The 12969-nt window shown below is 46.8% G+C and overlaps 1 protein-coding gene across 1 annotated transcript in view; it reads left to right on the plus strand.

Annotated features, from left to right (window-relative positions):
• The window catches only part of MAPK4 (mitogen-activated protein kinase 4), an 84562-nt gene that overhangs the window by 22561 nt on the left and 49032 nt on the right, over positions 1–12969 (plus strand). The window lies entirely within an intron of this gene.

A 12969-nucleotide genomic window follows, 5' to 3' on the forward strand; every position in this document is an offset into this window, starting at 1 on the left:
TATCTACTTGCACTTTGACGTGCTTTCGAACTGCTAGGTTGGCAGGAGCAGGGACAGAGCAACAGGAGCTCACCCCATCGCGGGGATTCGAACCACTGACCTTCTGATCAGCAAGTCCTAGGCTCTGTGGTTTAACCCACAGTGCCACCCACGTCCCAGGCCAAGCGATCCATAGAAGTCGGCAAATGTGTCCTCTTTTTGCTCTTCAAAACATGGCAACCCTAGATGTGACAAGGGGAACCTTTGGCCCTTTGGGGGTTGCTGAGCTACAACTCCCATAATCCCTGGCCATTGGCCATGTTTGCTGGGGATGATGGGAGTTGTAGTTCAGCAACATCTCAAGGCATAGGTGCCAACTCCCTAGGGCCCTTCTCCATGAAGGGACTGCGCATCCACAGATTTCGGGGTCAGGGCCATGCACGCTGCATGGCACCCATGGCCCCAGACACCCTTGGTTGTGGGGCCAAGCCGGCACTCCTGTCTCAAAGGTAAAGATTCTCCACACCTGAAGTTCCCTCTCAGTTGCTGGAGCAGTTTGTATTTATTTATTTCATTTATGGAATTATTGGATCATGCGGAATTGGCAAAGTTAACAGCCAAAATAAGAGAACCTAATTGTTTTGTGGAAGAATTGAAGCCATTTTTTTTGGGGGGGGTTACTTAAATAAACGCTATATTCTGAATTTGTGAGCAGGATTCAAACTATGAACAGAAGGAATTTGAGATTTTGTATTGTTGTTATGGTATAAGATACAGAAGACAGGGTGCAGCAAGGGGGAGAAATAAAAAAAACACCACGGAAAATGGGGTGGGAAGTTGAGAAAATGAAAGAAACAAATATTATATATTGGAGTGTCTATGTCACGCTTTGGAAAATTTAATAAAATATAACTGAAAAAGAAAGAAAGAAAAGAAAACCACTCAGAAAGGCTTGTTGAAAGGGGAGAGTTTTTTATTTTTTTTAAATCCTTTTAAACAAACAAACAAAAAATACTTTGGCGGCTAAGGAATGGCTAACCATACGAATGTTCTTGGGGGCAAGGGACAATTTTGACTCCTGAGCCAATGTCTGATTTGTTGCTATATGTGTCTGTCATTATTGTCCCTCCCTTCCCACCTGGAGAAGCTGATGAATGGAAAGCCCAGGATGTTCACAGAAACATCACAGACATCTCGGCAACAGTGGGGGCCTCTGGGGAGGGAAGGAAAGGTCTTATTTAGGCACTGACTTCTCCAGAAATCTGACTCAGGATTTCCCAGCATGTAACTTTGGTCAAGCTGTTTATGGATGTAGTTCTCCTGCCCATCACCTCCAGTCTGCGAAGCTAAGGTGACAGGACCTGTCTCACTGGCGCCATCTTGGCAGTTTTCTTCCCTCACGAAGGGTGTGAAAAACTAGGGCAGTAAAAGACTTTTACGGCACGGTCCTAGCCATTTCTACTCAGAAGCAAGCCCCATTCAGTTCAATTGGATTTTCTTCCAGGTAAACGAGTAGAGGATGACAACTGCAGTCAGCTGTATCCCTTTTTAACAGGGAAACAGCTCGGTCCTAATCATGTCTACTCAGAGAAGCAGGTCCTGTTGAATTAAATGAGGGTCACTTTCAGGCAAGGGAAGATCGCAGCCTCGCATACATGGTGTGACACCTCAGTAAGAGTGTTTCTGAGGATCCCGAACAAAGTCTGATAATAATAATAATAATAATAATAATAATAATAATAATAATAATACTACTACTACTACTACTTAAGGAGAAAATGCATCCTCCTTTGCTAAGGGAAATTAAAATCTCCCAGTCACCATAAAAGTGACATGGATGCCTGTTGCTTTGAGGTGCTTAAGTTAAAAAAAAAAACCATGTGCGTGGGACCAAACTGCATTGAAACTGTGCTCCAATGTATTCCATTTTATGTATGCTATATTACATAAATAGTATATGATAGGATTTAGGTCAAAACAACATCTTTGATCAACAATTCATGGGTAATTGGCAACAGGAACAGAGTATATTTACACCGGGGGGGGGCAGTGGTGAGAGAGAGACAGAAAGAACCAATATACAATGGTACCTCGGGTTAAGTACTTAATTCGTTCCGGAGGTCCGTTCTTAACCTGAAACTGTTCTTAACCTGAAGCAACACTTTAGCTAGTGGGGCCTCCTGCTGCCGCCACGCCGCCGGAGCACGATTTCTGTTCTCATCCTGAAGCAAAATTCTTAACCCGAGGTACTATTTCTGGGTTAGCGGAGTCTGTAACCTGAAGCATATGTAACTTGAAGCGTATGTAACCTGAGGTACCACTGTACTTCCTTAACAGAAAACTACTCCTCCTACTGGGGAGCTTTTCTTGAAAACTATCTAGAAGCTGGTTTGGGTAAGGCTGTCATATGTCCAGATTTTCGTGGGAGCAATTCCTGAAAGGCAGTGCTTTGTCCTGGATCTTAGGCAAGTCAATCAAACAACCATGTTTTGAAGGGGGGAGGAAGCTCAACAACTTTCGGGGGGGTGTGTCCTAGTTTTTACTTTTTGAAATATGGCAGCCCTGGTACTATTACTTCCCTTGGTCTGGAGAATGCACTTCTGTTGATGCAACCTAGAATAGCATTACCCTTTTTTCCACTAGTGGGACTGGTTGGTCGAATCTGGCAGTTTTAGGCCCTCCAGATGTTGCTGGACTTCACCTCCCATCATCCTTGACATCAAACCATGCTGGCTGGAACTGATGGGGGTTGGAGTGCAACAACCTCTGGAGGGCCACACTCTCCCCTACCCCTGCCATAGAAGGACCCAGGGGGTCTGACCCTGTATAAGGTAGCTTCCTGCGCCAACACTAAAGCAAAAGTATAAGCTGTTGGTTATTTCCGTTCTGCTTGGCTGTTTGCACTACTCTTGTTTGTTGCATATTGACATGGCATATTGACTAGCTTAAATGAGTGTTGAAAAACAACCTGCCTCTTGGCAAATCTTGACGCTTTGCCTTGAGCAGAGGTCAGTAGTCGCTTACTCTTCCTGATGATTTGCAAGTGGTGATTTGTAGGTACAATCGCTTTGAGCTGTAATTGATTGGATTGATTTTGCCGTTGCAGATGCCCGAGAGCCCCCCCCCCATTCCCAAGCCCCTTTCCTGGAGCACTCTGCTTTCCATGCAGGAACAGCAAAGCCTATTTTTATGGCCAGGATAACTAAGGCTGCCATAAATAGCCTCTGAGCATCACTCCCTTTTTCCCCTTCTTTTTTTTCTGCTTGAAAGCAAATAGCTCTTGCAGGGCTCCTGTTGATGGATAGGGAGCCTTTTAAGTTAATTAAGGGTGCATCCATGAGGCTCTTACTTTCTCAATTAGGGGCACTTAAGCAACTCAGATCATTGCTGCTTTTCCTGCTATCTTCCCTGGTGCACGCTTTATTCCCTGCACTTTGGTTTCCTGCATTGGTCCTAAAAAGGTAAAGGGACCCCTGACCATTAGGTCCAGTCGTGGCCGACTCTGGGGTTGTGGCACTCATCTCGCTTTATTGGCCAAGGGAGCCGGCGTACAGCTTCCGGGTCATGTGGCCAGCATGACTAAGCCGCTTCTGGCGAACCAGAGCAACGCTCAGAAATAATGTTTACCTTCCCGCTGGAGCGGTACCTATTTATCTACTTGCACTTTGACGTGCTTTCGAACTGCTAGGTTGGCAGAAGCAGGGACCAAGCAACGGGAGCTCACCCCGTCGTGGGGATTCGAACCGCCGACCTTCTGATCGCCAAGCCCTAGGCTCTGTAGTTTAACCCACAGCGCCACCCGACTGCTTTATATGGTCAGGGAAAAAGCAGGCAGTCTTGGACTATATGCCAATGCAAAATGCAGGTGGGGATGTGGGATGCATGACTGAGTATTCCCCAGCATTAAAAAGAAGAAGAAGAAAAGCCTATTTTCCTCGGCCAAGCTAACTAGCTTGCCTGGAAAGTGATGCTAGCCTGCCTACTTCCTGAGTTGCTAGTTTTCAGGTGGAGTGGGTGGGAGGGGAAAATTGTTTTCTTTTCTTCAATGTATCATAGCGTAGGGTTGCATTCAACAAGATCATAACTGGGGCCTGAACTCACGAACAGCGTGGAGTGCTCCTTATTTTATTATTTATTCTTTAACAGCATTTATCCGGCACCCCTAGCAGTTTCCCTTCTTACAGCAACATGCAACTGCAAACAAACAAACAAGTCCTAACTGAGCCCATAGAAGGCAATGGCAAGAACTTTCTGACAGTAAGTGCTGTTCGACAATGGAATGAATGGGTTCCCATGACGGATGGTTGTGGACTCTCTCTCCTTGGAAGTTTTTAAGCAGAGGTTGCATAGCCCTTGGTCATGGATACTTGACAGTGGTACCTTGGGTTACATACGCTTCAGGTTACATACACTTCAGGTTACAGACTCCGCTAACCCAGAAATAGTACCTCGGGTTAAGAACTTTGCTTCAGGATGAGAACAGAAATTGTGTTCCGGTGGCACGGCAGCAGCAGGAGGCCCCATTAGCTAAAGTGGTGCTTCAGGTTAAGAACAGTTTCAGGTGAAGAACGGACCTCCGGAACGAATTAAGTACTTAACCCGAGGTACCACTGCAGTTGATATTCCTGCATTGCAGGGGCTTGGACGATGGTTCTTGGGTGTCCCTTCTAAGTCTACAGTTCTGTGATTCTCTGTCATGATCAAAGTCCAGCCGGACAAAAACAGTCTACACAGATGTGCAACGAGGCCAATGAGAGGTATGGTTCGGGAGAGCCTATGTGATTGGGAAGGGGGGGTGGGGCGTTGCCTGGGCAAAGCCCCAATGGCCAAGTAGAGAAACCTGGGGGGAACGTTTGGCCCTTAAAATTGAGGTTCCCCAGACCTGTTCTTCCTGGTAATGTGCAAATCGGTCCTGAGCTTGCTGGATTTCGTTGCTTCTGCTCTGAGCTTCTGCGGGCTGAAGCTTCCCACTCACTTCTAGACGTTGAAAGAGACTCAAGACCTTGCAGGGCTGCTGCGCACATCAGCAGATCTTCACAGATTCTCCTTCCCACGCCTGACGGAAATCGATCCAGGGAAGGCTGTTTGCTAACATCACCTTGTCGAGCCCTCGACTGTTGATGTTACGGCTGATTATTCCTCTCTGCCAGTGCTGGATTCAGCATGTGTGTTTTACTCTTCTCCAGAAGAAGTGGAGGACTTGCTTTGGAAAAATGCGACCTTTCCCTCCTCTGGGCTGGGCTTCGCCCTTTGAAAGCGCAACCAGCTATATCGCATGCTGCGTCCTTATAAACTGGAGAGAAAATTGTAAACTTCACACTTGTTGTGGTATTCTTAATAATGCCATTTGGTTGCCATAGAAACGTATTTTCCGAGCATTTTCTGGAGAGCATAGGGGGAGAGGAGGCAATGGGAAGAAGAAGACAGGTTTGGCTCAGGTCAGATCTGAAGGACGAACTTGGCACATCAGTCTACTAAATCATACTCAGAGTAAACCCATTGAAATCAATTGACAATCTAGTTTTAAGAACATTAAGAAGAGCCCGCTAGATCAGGCCAGTGGACCATCTAGTCTAGCATCCTGTTCTCAGTGTGGCTGTCTGTGGCAAACCCACAAGCTGGATCCGACCACAAGAGCACTCTCTCCTGTGGTTTCCACTCACATCCTGGGGCTTCCGACTCTGGGGTTGCGGCGCTCATCTCGCTTTATTGGCTGAGGGAGCCAGCGTACAGCTTCCGGGTCATGTGGCCAGCATGACTAAGCCGCTTCTGGCGAACCAGAGCAGCGCTCGGAAATAACGTTTACCTTCCCGCTGGAGCGGTACCTATTTATCTACTTGCACTTTGACGTGCTTTTGAACTGCTAGGTTGGCAGAAGCAGGGACTGAGCAATGGGAGCTCACCCCGTTGCGGGGATTTGAACCGCCGACCTTCTGATCGGCAAGTCCTAGGCTCTGTGGTTTAACCCACAGCACCACTGTAGTGCTAATAATGCACATTATTCATCTTGACGTGGCAATTCACAGAGCAGTATGCCTAGCATTACTTCAGCATTACTACTGAAGGAAAACTAGTCCTGCAATGTGACAAGAGAAAGACATAAGCATTTGGCCAGAAATGTGTATCTTATTTTTTTAAAAAAGCTCCTGCCTTTCTCCCGTCATGTTGCAGTGTTTGTGGAAAGCTATAAAATGAGCATCTCATCAAAAGAATGTCTTCTTGTCCAGACACACATGTAGTGCTCCTTTGGTTTGGTCGGCCTAAGATGGAATCCAGCCTGTGTTGCGGCACATCTGATGTGGCCTTGTGCATCCACATTGGTTGAGGACCTATGCGCTAGACCACAACCTGCCTACAAATTTCCACCATAGAAATGAGTCGTGCGCACACCAAGAATACAAGAGTCAACAATCTCTGGTTTAAATAAGAAATGGAATGAATGAATGAGTCATAATAATGATACACTGCTTTTGTATTTTCCATTAAGGCCTTAATGCATTTCATAAACCCAGTTGCGGGATCAAAATGGAAAGGGAGGGGGAACGAGAGAGTGGGTGGAATTCAGTGTTGTGTTTCAGCTTGCCAGACGGGAGTTATCTCCCGCTTGGACTACTGCAATGCGCTCTACGTGGGGCTACCTTTGAAGGTGACCCGGAAACTGCAATTAATCCAGAATGCGGCAGCTAGACTAGTGACTGGGAGTGGCCGCCGAGACCATATAACACCGGTCCTGAAAGGCCTACATTGGCTTCCAGTATGTTTCTGAGCACAATTCAAAGTGTTGGTACTGACCTTTAAAGCCCTAAACGGCCTCGGCCCAGTATACCTGAAGGAGTTTCTCCACCCCCATCATCCAGCCCGGACACTGAGATCCAGCACCGAGGGCCTTCTGGCGGTTCCCTTATTGCGTGAAGTGAGGTTACAGGGATCCAGACGGAGGGCCTTCTCGGTAGTGGTGCCCACCCTGTGGAACACCCTCCCATCAGATGTCAAGGAAATAAGCAGCTATCTTATTTTTAAAAGACATCTGAAGGCAGCCCTGTTTAAGGAGGTTTTTAATATTTAATGCTGTATTGTTTTTAACTCTCGACTGGGAGCCGCTCAGAGTGGCTGGGGAAACTCAGCCAGATGGGCGGGGTATAAATAATAAATCATATTATTATTATTATTATTATTATTATTATTATTATTAATCCCACCGTCCTCCCCACCCTGGTACTGTTCTGGGGCTTCATCTTCCCAATTTCAGGAAGTACACAGGGAGAAGAGAGGAAGGGGAAGCCCTATTGTGTAAGCTCAGTTTCTCTGACGGCACCAGGTCCACTGGCAGACCAACTCTGTGTTGCAAAGATGTTTGCAGATGTGACATGAAGGTTAGCAACATCAACCCCGTCTAGTGGAAATCCTTTGTAGACAACTGCAGTGCCTAGAGACAGACAGTCAGATCATGCATTCACAGCAATGACCAGAAGAGGAATGACGGCCGGGAGGAGTGCAGAGAGAAGAAATTCTGTGCTGCATCTGCGACAGTGCAACCAGATGCCTTCAGCTGCCCCAGCTGCAACAAAACATGTCTCTCCCACATCGGTCTCTACAGCCACAGCAGGCGCTGTAACCTTCCAGCGGTTTGACTTCACCCCCAAAGGCACACTCCTCCGTTGTCTCCTGAGACAGACGGATGCCAACAGTTCTGCTGTCGGAGCTCATAGGGCAAATCCTGCCCAGTGTCTTTCTTGGGGAAGGCTTGCTTTGTGTGCAGGAGTCCTGAGGTTAAATCAGCACCACTTCCACGAAGGGGTGGGAATGTCCCCCAATGTTCCTACTAAAGGATATTGTTTCTAGGAGTTTAAAGATTATGTGTGGGATGGATAATTCTCAGCCTTGCATTAGGGGAATTGAAAGCTGCGCATGGCGTGATGCTTTTAAAAAGATTCTGTGAGATCATGGATGTTTGCAGAAATGTTTGTAAATCTGATAAAGAACATTTTCCCGGCAAAGCAGATGCCGTTCCTGCCGAGGGCTGCTCTTTACCAATCTAATTTGTGCTGCACACTCTCTGCATAGGCGGGTGCGATATACACAAGCCAATATCTGTGCCAAACCCTCAGTGACAGAACAAGTCTGGGTGGGGAAACCCAAGAGAATTATTTCAAGGAAAGCTTTGGCTTTGAGACCAGTTCTCTTGTCATTGGTTATTATCTGTATCCCAGTGCTATTCCAAGGCAGGGGTGTGGACCTCCAGATGTTGATAGACTACAAGTCCCATGGACCCTGGACCATTGGCCTTATGCTGGCTGAAGTCTAGTAACATCTGGAGGGTGATGGGTTTTCAAGCTCTGCTGTAAGAAGCTGAAGGCAGCTTATAAGACCATACATTCAAAGCACATTTAAAGCACATTCCCCACTCCCCAGAAAAAAATCCATGGGCTTTCTTTAGATTTGAAGGGTTGTATTCAACTAACTCCCCCCCCCCCAATTTTTTTATTCATTTTATAACACAAATGAAGAACACAAACAGAAAAACAAACAAATTCTTGTCATATCCTTATTTTGTATTCAACTAACCTTTACTCAGAGTAGACCTGTTAAAATAAATGGCAGCAACTACATAGTTAGGTCCATTAATTCTGGTGTGTCTGCTCTGAGTAAAAGTTAGCTGAATGCAACCCAAAGTAATTGACATTCTCAGCCTTAGCAAAACACAATCTCTTCCTAGAAACTTTTTTCTGCAAAGCCATCAGCTGTGACCTCATTAGCAGCTCTGCTTCTGTTTCCTCTTTGTCTCCTTGACAAAGGTGCCTCAGGTCCAGCCTGTCTAAGTAAGTAAGTAAGTAAGTAAGTAAGTAAAATAAAGTAAGTAAGTAAAATAAAGTAAGTAAGTAAAATAAAGTAAGTAAGTAAAATAAAGTAAGTAAAGTAAAGTAAGTAAGTAAGTAAGTAAAATAAATAAATATCTGCATGATGTAATGGTTTGGCTTCCCTGACAAAGCCTGCAGGCTTGCAGCCAAGAGTCAGGCTGAAGCGCCGTGCTTTGGGATGATTTACTGCTGAACCTTGAATTCAGTGGAAACTCTGCCCGGTTATTATGCCCGCAATGTATTAGGCCAGACACCCTTTCAAAAAGCTGTAGGGGGAAAAGCCCAGGATGGACAGCTCGTAATGCAGAGCCCATTAGCCAAGTGTGACAGCGCCTTTGGCTAGAGTGTTTAGGGATTTGGCAATCTCACAAGGCACAAGGACAGGAGATTTAAAAGGCAGCTGAACCTTCATCAGTTCGACCCGCTTGCAGTCAAACGATGGCCGCAGCCATCAATCTTCTCTGTAGCTGAAGAACTGGCTGGAGAGGTGGAAATGCTGGAAAGGAGATACATGACTGGGTTCCCCTTGAGGAGATGGACTGTTGCCTCTATGAAACACTTTCCATCAGTTTCTGTCATTGTCAACAAGTGGTTGTTTTTGGCATCCATTTGTCTTAAGAGATAATGGAGTGCGACTCTGGGGGTGAAGTCAAACTGCTGCGTTAGCAACACCAAAGTGACCTTCCTGGGGTGCAAGTCTGGGCAGTGTGTCTGGAGGTCCTGGGCTGCCCAGATGACAGGACCCCCCCTCTCAGCCTCACTGATGTGGTCCAAAGGAAAGCAGAGCAATACATTTGGCACCAGCTTGGCTGCAGGAGTTGCTGGAAGGAGGCGTACAAGGCGCCATCCAACCGTCTTAGGGATTCCACTCCAGTTTTACTCCTTAGCCTTTTCTCCCAGTATGTTTCTGAGCACAATTCAAAGTGTTGGTGCTGACCTTTAAAGCCCTAAATGGCCTTGGTTCAGTATACCTGAAGGAGCGTCTCCACCCCCATTGTTCAGCCCGGACACTGAGGTCCAGCTCCGAGGGCCTTCTGGCGGTTCCCTCACTATGAGAAGCCAAGTTACAGGGAACCAGGCAGAGGGCCTTCTCAGTAGTGGTGCCCTCCCTGTGGAATGCCCTCCCACCAGATGGCAAAGAGAAAAATAACTACCAAACTTTTAGAAGATACCTGAAGGCAGCCCTGTTTAGGGAAGCTTTTAATGTTTAATAGTTTATTGTATTTTAATATTCTGTTGGAAGCCATCCAGAGTGGCTGGGGAAACCAAGCCAGATGGGCGGGGTATAAATGATAAATTATTATTATATTGTTATTCCTCTGAAGATACTGTAAGTGTGATATATGGTAATTAAGTGTCCCTTGTGCAAACTGTCCACCTCCTCAAGGGACTGAAGTCAAAAGCCAGCCGCAACCCGTTGACTATGCTCCCTGGGATTCTCATGTCCAGCCTCCGACTTTTTGTTTGGCCTTGGGGAAGTGATAAACGCCATGGAGTTCTAACTCCCAAAAGGCTTCTACACTACAGTTAAATCCAGTGCTTCCCTAGCACCAGACATCCAGCTGGTGGCTGGGTATTTGGGAAGTGTTGTGCAAAGCGGGAATAGCTTGTCCAAAATGGTCTGGTGGGCCAAATGGGGAGGAGGTCTGGTGGGCCATAAATGGCCTGAGGGATGGAGGTTCCCTACTGTTGGTGTAATAACCCTGGTCTACTTTGCACCTTGTTGCCTTGCATATCTGCAGCGTTGGTGATGTCTAATGAGAAGTGGGACCATAGCTGTCAACTTTTCCCTTTTTAAAGGGAAATTCCCTTATTCCGAATAGGATTCCTCGCAAGAAAAGAGAAAAGTTGACAGCTAATGAGAGGGACGCGGATGGCGCTGTGGGTTAAACCACAGAGCCTAGGACTTGCCAATCAGAAGGTCAGCCCTTCGAATCCCCGTAACGGGGTCAGCTCCCATTGCTCGGTCCCTGCTCCTCCCAACCTAGCAGTTCGAAAACACGTCAAAGTGCAAGTAGATAAATAGGTACCGCTCCGGCGGGAAGGTAAACGGCGTTTCCGTGCGCTGCTCTGGTTCACCAGAAGCGGCTTAGTCATGTTGGCCACATGACCCGGAAGCTGTATGCCGGCTCCCTCGGCCAATAAAGCGAGATGAGCGCCGCAACCCCAGAGTCAGCCACGACTGGACCTAATGGTCAGGGGTCCCTTTAGACACTTTGCACCTTGTTACCTTGCATATCTGCAGCGTTGGTGATGCCTAATGAGAAGTAGGACCATAGCTGTCAACGTTTCCCTTTTTTAAAGGGAAATTCCCTTATTCCGAATAGGATTCCTCGCAAGAAAAGAGAAAAGTTGACAGCTATGAGTGGGACACCGTAGATCTTCACCAGCTTGCATGACTTCATGATGTGGGTCAGTGTAAGGTATGGATGGGAGAGCTGTTTCAGCCTGAAGATGCATGTGGGCGTGGAAAGGGCCTGAGGCGAAAAGTAGGCACGGCCACAAATGAAAATATTACCTATGTGACGTAGGATAGCTTCTGCATTCACCCATCCATCTTTGCTGTACATCCAGCCAAGCAAAAAGCATTATCAGAGCTCAAGGGCTGAATCTACTTTGATCTGTACAAACTTAATTAACTCAGCTTCCCATTGTCGAAGGCTCGCAGCTCTACAGCGCCCTCTGCTGTCACATTTTGATAACACATTTTTAATGTTATATGCGACCAGTGTAGATCTGTCGCTTTCGAGGAAGCTGGTAAAATGTGGCTTGAACGAGGTAACTGGTTGACTGACCGAACCTGTAGAGAACTCATTAATGGTTCCTTGTCACCCTGGGGAAAAGTGACAAGTGGGGTACTGCAGTGTTCTGTCCTGGGCCCGTTATTGTTCAGTGTCTTTATAAACGACTTGGATGAAGAAATTGAGGGGATGCTCATCAAATTTGCCTGGGAGGGAGACGAAGCCAAGCCTTATGAGGAATGGTTGAAGAAGCTGGATATGTTTAGCCTAGAAAAGCGGAAACAGAGAAGAGATATGATAGCTCTCTTCAAAAATCTCAAGGGCTGTCCCATGGAAGATGGAGCAAGCTTGTTTTCTCCTGCTCTGGAGGGTAGGACTTGAACCAACGGCTTCAAGTTACAAGAAAGGATATTCCAACTAAACATCAAGAAAAACTTTCTGACAGTAAGAGCTGTTTGACAGTGGAACAGTCTCCCTCAGGAGGTTTTGGATTCTCCTCCTTTGGAGGTTTAGAAGCAGAGGTTAGATGGTCATCTGCCATGGATGCTTTAGCTGAGATTCCTTCCTACTCTACAATTGTATGATTCTATGATTCTGTGATCCTGGCAGCCAGAAGCACTCAAGGAGCATGTGAAGGACGGACCAGCGGGGGGCGCTCATGGGTAGGCAGTATGCCCTGAAGAGAGTCTCAAGGGCCGGATAGAAAGCCTTGGTGGGCCACATGCAGCACCTTGGCCTGACCTTCACCACCCCTGGTGCAAGGGCTTGTGTGGCACCTAAAAACTGGCGACAGTGCCCAGCACGCGTCTCTCTTACAGTTCTACTTGGGCCTGCTAAAATAGCTGTTGCATTTTTCACCCCCCTAGTTGGCCTCTGTTCACTTGGCACAGGAATGGGTTGCTAAACATAGCCTGCGATCAGTCAGCGCTGCAGAAATGCAGAGATCATTATCAGAGGCAGACTTCTAGTTGCATTCGCTTGAGGAGCACACGCCAGAGCGACCTGGCTGTGCTGAGCTTTGGGAAAGCACTTCAAGATGCGGGTGTTTGAATCAATATGTTTTGTAATTCAGCTCCTGTTCCAGTTCAGCTATGGTAAAAAAACACACCAAAAAACCCAAGGCTTTGCTTCCGTTCCACTTCATGTCGCCTGCATTTTTGCTTCAACTTTTTCTCATAACAAGATTCTGTTATGAAACTGAACTGGGCTGGGATGCCCTGAAGTCAGGTTTTATCAGCATGCTGTTCTGCAAGGATACACACACACACACACACACACACACACACACACACACACACAGATATATATAGTGGGTAGATTTGGGACTTAGCCATGCCTATCTCCAACACAGGATCGAAGCCTTAATGAGAGAGGTGGCATTTCATGGTTCG

This window comes from Podarcis raffonei, chromosome 11 (assembly GCF_027172205.1).
Source record: "Podarcis raffonei isolate rPodRaf1 chromosome 11, rPodRaf1.pri, whole genome shotgun sequence".
Taxonomy (NCBI): Eukaryota; Metazoa; Chordata; class Lepidosauria; order Squamata; family Lacertidae; genus Podarcis; species Podarcis raffonei.